Source organism: Aotus nancymaae, unplaced genomic scaffold (genome assembly GCF_030222135.1).
Source record: "Aotus nancymaae isolate 86718 unplaced genomic scaffold, 86718_ANA_hifiasm-v0.15.2.pri h1tg000039l, whole genome shotgun sequence".
Taxonomy (NCBI): Eukaryota; Metazoa; Chordata; class Mammalia; order Primates; family Aotidae; genus Aotus; species Aotus nancymaae.
This window is the reverse complement of record NW_026988453.1, coordinates 4511290-4520223: the sequence shown is the minus strand read 5'-3', so window position 1 is coordinate 4520223 and position 8934 is coordinate 4511290. Positions and strand designations below refer to the sequence as shown.

General features: G+C 51.3%; 1 protein-coding gene across 1 annotated transcript in view; it reads right to left on the bottom strand.

The window, feature by feature from the left end:
• Positions 1 to 5147: 5147 nt before the first annotated feature.
• The window catches only part of PKP1 (plakophilin 1), a 50077-nt gene continuing 46290 nt past the window's right edge, over positions 5148 to 8934 (bottom strand). Inside the window, exon 14 of the mRNA XM_012459525.2 lies at positions 5148 to 8059. The gene's annotated coding sequence lies outside the window, so the exon portion shown is untranslated. The remainder of the gene's footprint in view (positions 8060 to 8934) is intronic.

Here is an 8934-nt window from a genome sequence, read left to right as displayed (position 1 = left end):
CCTGGCTCGCCTTCCACTTCGCTGGCCGTTCCTCCTCATTCTCTCTGATCAGTGGTCTGCAGCCCTTGAAGCTCTTCTCTATTCCCCACGCCCTTGGTCATCTCGTCCAGTCTCATGGTGTTTTGTTTCGTTTTGTTGTTTTGGAGATGGGGTTTCACTTTGTTGCCCAGGCTGGTCTCAAACTCCTGGGCACAAGCAACCTCCTGCCTCGGCCTCCCAAAATGCTGGGATTAGACGTGAGCCACCACACCTGGCTTGGTCTCATCGTTCAAAAGCCCTTGGATCTTTAATCAAAGGTGTGCAGCCCCTATTAATCTAGACTCCTTTTGGAATGTGGGAATACTTGGCATCAATCTCTCCCCTGCGGAGTCCTGGCACCAGAGCTGGGGCTACAGGGAGAGCCTTCTCATCATACAGGGACACTGATCCTTACCAACCCTCTGCTCTGTGCCTGCCCGCAGTGCCAGACGCTGTCACAGATCCCTCCGGCAGCCTCATGGTTGTGTGTGTGTAAGTGTAAAGTTCTATCGGAGTGTGTGTGCGTGTGTGTGTGAACTCCTCCTGAGTTTAGAGTCCCATGTTTCTTGGAAACCAGTTAAAATAGTATACCAGACAAGAAAATATTTCTCTTATTTGCATTCCCCCCCACTTCCTTCCCTGTTCACTTAAAATAATAAATATCCAGCCCCTTCCCTGTGCCAGGCACTGCTTGGGTCTCTGCCCTCAGGGAGCTCACAGTCCAGTGAGGAAAGCGGCTGTACCAACCACCCAGGTGCTGGGTGTTACATCAGGGCTCCAGCAGGCACTGTGGAGCATCCAGAGGTGCTGTTAGTCCAGTGGGGAGAGGAGAGGCAGTTGCAGCACAGAGCAGAGTGGGGTGTAGAGAAGGGCCTGGCCCTGCTCCTAGTGCTGCTTTGTGATCCAGCAAGTCACCTTCCCTCTCTGGTCCTCAGTTCCTCACTGCAAAGTGAGAGTCAGACTAGACCAGCGGTTTCTCCGCATCCTCTCGGAGCCTGGGCAGAAAGGGAGTGGGCAGGCGGAGCTCCTGCCTGAGACTCTTCCACCCGGGCTGCCTCTGTCTCCCCCGTTTGGTGTTTCACTTTCCAGGTCAGTGTGGCTTAGCCAAAGGATTCTGTGGTTGGAAAATGGGTGGATACTGCCTGCGGAGATGTGCTCCCTGACCATGCCACTCTGACGGTCCGTGACCCTGACACAGGCCAGCTCCAGACAGCAGATCCTGGGTGCTGGATGGTGGGTCCAGCGTGCCACTGAGCCAGCCTGACTCCCAGCCCCCAGCGCCTGTGGCTACAGTCCCACCCTCTGCAGTCCTGCCATTGGTCCAACCATCAAGGACATCTGGTTGGCTGGGGCCAAGAATAAAGGCTCTCCCCACAGGAGTACTCAAAACCAGGCAGACGGGGGACCAGGCAGGATCAGCTCTGAGCTGGCAAGAGAGAAAGAAAGAGAGATTGGGAAAGAAGTGACTGCTTTCAGATTCAAGAGTGGCTGGGACATGGGTTGTCTGGAGAAGGGCTTTCTCCGTTCAGAGGAGGAAGGGAGAGTGACGTGCTGGATTCTATCTTTGCCTTGACCTCTCAACTTTTGGAGGAAGACAAGAATTTTTTTCCTAGATGTATCCTGGACTAAAAAGAAAAGATGAGCAGCATATGTCGGGGGCACAGGTGCTTCTGTTTGCTAACACAGGTTACAGAAGGCCCGAAAGGGCACCATGGTCCCAGGTTGGAGTCATTAGAGGCCAGTTTTGGAGCCAACCTAACTGTTGGCACCTGCTGTCTAGATGGCAGCTATAGGGAAGGGAGAGGAGGGTCAACCTTGGCCTCAGACCTTGTTCAAAATCCAAATCCGTCACCTACTAGTTGCATGACCTTGAAAAAGTTGCTCCACCTCTCTGAATCATAGTTTCTCTATCCGTGAAATGGGAATGATCCCACTTACTTTGCAGCATCCAGATAGACATGGAAGGTCATTAATGCGCATCAGTGCCCACTCCTGTGGGGGTCACGGAATAGGTGGTCATTCTTCTCCACGTCCGTGCTGTCCCCCAGTCCAGCTATCCTCTGGGCAAACTCTGGGCCCTAGAATGCAGGAAGGTAGGATCCAGAATGACACGCACGGGCCCCACTGACCCTGGAGACCTGGCTGACGTTTCCTTTCTGAGAGACCTGCAGAGAGCAGGATTTTAATGGCCTTGTGTGCAGGGGGTGACGTTTATACCCCAGAGATTTAGAACCGCTTGGTAAATGCTGAAATGCTTTTTAGAAGTTTTAAAAATTAATTTAGCAGCCATGAAACTCCTTAATGGGCCAGGGAGAGGGTTTAGGAATGCCGGAAGCCTGAAATCCTTTCTGTATGTGGGATGTCTCTGCTGATCTGCCATCAGTGGGGCTTGTCAATCTTTGACATGCTTCCCAGAGAGACTGGCATGTCACTTGGTGACATTCACACTCTGCCGAGGTCTGCAGGATGATGGGTGAGGATGGAGGATACCAGCTGGAGTCCCTGAGGTATTTTTCGCTCTGTGGCCCTGGCCTCATTACCCCTGTATTATAATTAACCAAACCACCAGCCCCAGATGAGGTGATTCACACTGTAGTTTCTGGTATCTGATTTTCCATCTATCAGAATTCTGCATTTATTGGCATGTCTGCACAGCAACCACAGCTCATACGATGTGTAATCTTACGATGCCTCGAGGTGCCGTGAGCTTCTGATTCACTAAAGATTTGGTTATGCACAGTATCGCCTTTGTGTCAGGCCTCTCTGAACATGTTCTAACACTTTGACAGCTGGGCAGGCTCATGTGAGTTGACCAGAGCAGACTTGGGCTGAGACACAGGAGGCCTGAGTCTCAGACTTGGTTCTGCCACAAACTTGCTACGTGACTCTGAGTAAGTCACTTTCTCTCTTTGGGTCTAAGTTTCCTCATCTATAAATTGAAATGTAATACTCTGGGTGCTGCCTGTCTCCCCTAGAAGGAAGTAAAGATCAAAACAGCAAACCAACACCCTAAGGCTTTGAAAGTGAAAGGGGTTAATGTGCGGCTCCCCTCAAGTAAAAAGACTATGGTTATGATTAACGACTTCTGTTCACTCTTTTCTCCAACTGTGCTGGACAACAGAACGCACTGCATTCCAAAAAGTGACACACAATGAATGCTTTATCTTTCGTGCAGAGAATCAGCTTCCGGGCCAGAATACTTCCAAGGGCAACAGGAGGAAATGGCTTTGAAGCTCAGGGCAGAGAGACCTGGCAGCAGCCTGGACATGGGGTCTGGGAGACTCAGCCTCCAGGACCCCGAGACCTTTTCCTTGCCACAGTCTAGGCCGCCAGCTGCTCCCGGTGCCTCCCAGTTTGGTCTCGCCCATCTGTTCCTGAACCCTCTCGCTCTCATCGGACAGTCCTCTGAAGGGGCCAGAGGGCCTGCCTCCTGCTTGGCCAGGGACAGCGGAATTGATACATCTGTAGCTTTTTGGCACTCCTGCACGTTAAATGCACCCACATCCCACATAAAATCTAACTTCCTTCCTGTTAGTTGTAATTTCCCAGTAATTATATCACACGTGGGAATTTTTAGGAAGTGAGGTAACTAATCCACGCTTTGTTTCCAGTTGTTTGTAAATAATAGATGTCACAATGGTGGTGATGTCATATTGCATTTTGCATGGTAGCAGTTACACATGGATTACTATACAGCAGTGATCGGAACTTGCAAGAGGAATAAATGAATCTTACAAACATATTGTTGAGATAAAAGAGGCAGACACAAAAAAGGACTTACTATCGACTCCCTTTAAATAAAGTTCAAAAACAGGCAATGTGAATCTGTGGTGTTAGAAGTCAGGGCAGTGGTTACCCTTGGGGAGGAGGACGGTGATCTGAAGGGCTCTGAGCAGGGTTTTGGGTGCCGTGATGTTCTCTTTCTCGGTTGGATGCTATTCGTTTGTGAAACTTCACTGAGCTGCACGCGTTTTCAGTTTACGTATTTCTGCGTGCATGCTATATATTCGCTGAAAGCTTAGCAATCTAAACATCTGATGATTGTAAATTTGTACCTTGATCTCACATTTTGGATCCAGTACATATTTTTCAGGTTTCAGAACATTTTTTGGATGTCCCAGGCCTCATGTATTTAACAGTCCAGGCCACAGATAAGCCACAGAAGGAACAGTTCCTTCTCCCTGGCCTCTCTGCGGGATGGTCCAGGAGGTCAGGGCCATGGGCTGTAGTAGAGAGGCTTTGCCAGTCACCACCCTTTCAAGTTGGGAAAAGCTCACGTCAGCCTTCCTCAAGCATCCTGGCCTTCTCTACCCAGGTGGCCATGACTGGCACTGATGGCCCATGGTGGTTACGTCCACACCATCACTTGGAATTTACTACGTGTGCCTCAGTTTCCCTATGTTTGTCTTGTCCCTTATGAGACTCTTGAGGCTGGGGCCCATCACATCCTTTGTTTCTGTGACTCTCCAGCACACAATACAGATCCCAGGTAGAGTAGGCGTTCAATAAACATCAGCTCCAGCCGGGCACGGTGGGTCGTGCCTGGGATCCCAGTGCTTTGAGGGGCGAAGGCAGAAGGATCACTTGAGTCCGGGAGTTACAGACCAGCCTGGGCAACATAGTGAGACCCATAGTGGGGGGCTAAGCTGGGAGGATTCCTTGTGCCTAGGAGGTTGAACCTGCTTTGAGCTATGATCATATCCCTGTGCTCCAGCCTGGGCAACAGAGCAAAACCCTGTCTCAACAAATAAATAAATAAAGCTAAATAAATATCAACTCCTTGACCTTCATCCTTGGATTTCTCTTTCTTACAGATACACCACCTGGACGGGTTCAGGCTTGAGGACATGTATAAGCTGTGGGACCCTGGGGGCGTTTGTTCCCTCCCTAAGTCTCACTTTACAATCCTAGCATCATGGAGCTATGGTGAGGCTCAGATGTGCTCACCATATGTGAGCTACGGTGCTCGCTCAGATGTGCAGGTGTCCGGGGGTAGTGTTGTCCCTGTGCCCTCGGGTGGCCTCCTCAATTCTTGCCTGATACAGGGTCCATAAGAGGAGATCATGGAAGGAAATGAGTAGCCCCTTCATCCCTCAACAGCACCGCAAAGAATCCACTCCTCGAAAAAGTTCAAAGAAACACTAGCAATTTATTGATTTTCTATATTTCCAAAAAAGCAAATACATTCGTGTATCACACAAGGAAACTGGGCCCGGCCAGCACAAGGTTCTTCTACAAGCATGAAGCAAGGGAAGGATGGGCTACAGGGAGGCTCCCAGGTCCCTCACAGCAGCCCTGGGCTTCCCTTCCCTGCCCACCCCTGGCCGCAGTCTGGGTCCTCCCAGCCATCCACCTCTCAGCCAGGTTTCAAGGTCACCGCCTCTTGGGTCCCTGGGAGGAATGTGGAGTCAGGGCTGTTGGTGTGGTCCCCACTGCAGAGGTGGCTGGTGGCCAGTGACTGGATTTGTCTTAAGCACAGGAGGTCCCAGGGTCAGGGTGGGGGCAGAGTCTGTGTCCTTCCTCATTTGGCCCCAAATTGGAACTTCTTATTTTGGGTATTGGTCCTGGTAGTGTGAGGCCAATGTGGACTTAAAATCCCAAGACACGTGTTGGCTAAGATGAAGCCTGGCAAATTCCTTGGTCTCTTTCTCTAGGAAAAGCCCCTCTCGATTTTGCTCCTTCCAAAGTGACAGGCCTGGGTCAGAGGCCCAGATGACCTGAGCTGGCCTGAGAGGAAACGGGTGAGATCACCAGAGTCAAGCCTGCCCTAACTGTACACCTGAGCCCCTGAGGCCCGGGAAGCTGCCTTGTTCCCAGGGCAGGGGCTGGGCCCACTGGGGTCTTCATCTTGTGGGGGTGGGAGGAACGTGAGGTGAGGGGCTGCAGGAGGCCAGGGCAGTGCTAAGGGGAAGGGGCTCCCTCCTGGGCTGGTAAGTTTCACATGGATTTCCCTCCCGCCCTGACAGGCCGTACAGCCCCCACCTGGAGGAGCCCTAAAGCCAAGGACTCATGTCTCCTTTTTCCTCCAGGAAAACATAAGCTGCATGAGGACAGGGATGTGGTCTGTTTTCTTCCTTGATGTGGTCTAAGTGCTTAGGACACTGCCCGGCACAGATTGGTGTGCCACAAATCTCTTTTAGGAGATTAATTCCTCTGGGTTCTGATGCCAGCAGAGGAGGCACCCTGAAACCTATGCCCAGGACAGTCCAGGGAGACCAGCCTCCCACGTGGGGCCCCGAGAGGGAGAGGTGGGCCAGGATGGGCCTCCTGGTGTGAGCAGAAGCAAGGGAGGGTGTGACAGATCCTCAGCACTGCAGCATAGCTGGCTGATGGCCAGGGACACCTCTCAGAGGACAGCATCCTCACATGTCTGGCTTCTCACCCTCAGTTGTCATTCTGAGTCCACATTGGTGTTTTCTAGTTCTGATTGCTGGGGCAAGAGGTGGGTTTGGACTTGGGGGTGGTGCAGAAGAGGAGACTTGGGAGGAGGCTGAGAAGGAGTGAGGAGGAGGAGCATCTTATATTTTTCTAGAGAAGGGCACAGACCAGGAAGTTAATTCCTCTCCAACACCAGCAATGATAGCCCGGAGGTGAAGGCTGGAAGGAGCAAGACTTGGGAGCGCTGGGCTCTGCTTGATCTTAGTCTACACCAAGGGCTGTCCACATGGGTTTCCTCATAAGGCCCTCGGGAGCCCTCCTGCTACTGCTCATTTGAAGTGCACAGAGTCTGGGTGCTCAATGTGGCTGATGCCCCTAATGGACCTGTTTATCACATCTCCTGGGGGTTCCACAGAGTGGAGCCAGGACAGCTGGGGTTCAGGGGAAGTGGGGGGCGGCCCCTGGCTGGGCTGTGGGCTCGTCGGTACTCTGATATGGCACTTTCCTTTCCTAGTCTACCCAAACTCCCCACCTCCAAGACTCCTGGGACCCCAAACACTCCCTCACTTGACTCACAGCAGGCTTGGTGGAAACATCTTCCTGGTTCATTTCTACCTCCAACTCCATCCCACTAGAAGCTGGTATTCCAGCCTGGTATATGCCCAACCCCGCCTGTTCCCCTCTCCATGCCACTGGGAATACGAAGACCAAACAGCCATTCTCAGAACAGCTCCTGGGGAAGAGCTGCAGTAAAATAGCTTTGGTTAAAAAGTAATAATAATAAATCATTTTTTACCTTCTTTCTCCTGCAACAAGTAGATGACAAGACCTCTGAATGCAGGGCCTTTGCAGGCTGAGCCTGCTCTGATGGGCACACAGCCCAAGAAAATGCCAGGCACCACCTTTCAGCTCCTACTCCCCTGAGCAAGCCTCATTTGGCAAAGCATGCAAGCGTGTCCTGCCGTCCTCTGGAGCCTCACACCTGCCCAACCTCAGTCCTTGTGGCACGGCCTGAGGGCTGGCATTATCAGACACACCAGATTTTCCCATGAGATACACCAGACTTCCCTTCTTGGAAAGCAGCCTTGTAAGGGGGGAGGCTGGCCCAGCCCCAGTTCCTCCTGTACCCCTGGAGACCGCTGGTAGGAAGCCTGCAGGACTCCTCCAAGGGCCTGACTGCAGAGATGCCCCTTGCCCTGGCACCATACATTTCAGGAACTATGAGCAGCTCACCAAAAAGCACATGTTGTCCTTGCCTATGAGTAGGAAAGTGGAGAGTCCTTTTCACCACCTTATGAGCTGCAATAAAATAGCTTCCCTAGCTTTTTGCAGTTTGCGGTTATGCTTTAAGACACTCTCTCACACACACATGCACGCGCACACGCATGCACACACTTACATTATACACATATATATATACCATTTCTCAGAGGAAGAAATATTACATATAAGCCCCTTTAACTCAAGAAAGCCCCCTCCCGACCTCCCTAACCCCCATTGCCTGCCATTTCCCCCAAGGAAAAAAGAACCTAAAAATATTTCCATTATCCACAGTTTCCAGGTTTCTTCTCAGCTGCGTGTGAACTTTTCCAAATACTGCATAGGATGGACAGACTAACCCATCCAGAGAGGACTGAGGCCATCTCAGCTGGGTCATATCTTCCTGGAAAAGGAGAAGTCCTCCAGTTAGCGTTTACAGTGACATGTTTCCACAGCACATTCCCAGCCTGTACTGCCACCCTCTTCTCACATCTGCCCAAGTGTGCCCTGGCCTGAGGCTGGATTCAAGGCTGCCCTAGACATGTTTATAGATTGCCCTGTGGATTCAGAAGCTTGTCAGCTTTGTCTGGCATCCTGCCCCACTGTCCCCTGCCCATGCTGTCCTGCACTAAGCATGAAGGTGGTGTTCATTAAGGATTTGCCAAATTGAATCATTCTCCTTTTCTGCCTTCAAGCTGCTACAGCTTGTTTACCAGGAGAAGATACCTGAAGTCTTATTTAACCTTCACGCAGACCAAAGTTACAGTCCTCTCTCCCCACCAGGGATTGGGGTGGGGGGTGCCGGCAGACAGTTGGGGCTCAGAGGTCCCCTTCAGCTCAGGAGAGCCTGTCTTCACCCCAGGCTATTTTCAGATGGTGCCACGCTGGGCTGCCTCTGAGGCCCCTCTCTAGGAGTGATGATGTCTGGCTGGAGTATCTATTTGTGATTCTCGGCTTATCTGCTTCAGAAACATTTTAGATGCTTGTTTAAAAATAGACTTTCCTGGATCCCACTCCAGGGCTATGGAGTCAGAACAGCTGGGGCTGAGGCCAAGCGTGTGCACATTAGCAAGCAACCCAATGCCTCCAATGAACACTAAGGTTTGCAAGCCTTTGTCATAGGATTGGTTCTGAGTTTTTGGGCCCTAGAATCATCAGCTGGAAATAAGCTTGTCCATACTGGGCACGTGCAGAGACTGGAAAGTGAATTATGAAAGGATAAAAAAGTGAGCTGTGGATGAGCAAACCCAGAATGACATATTCTAGAACTCCAGTTAT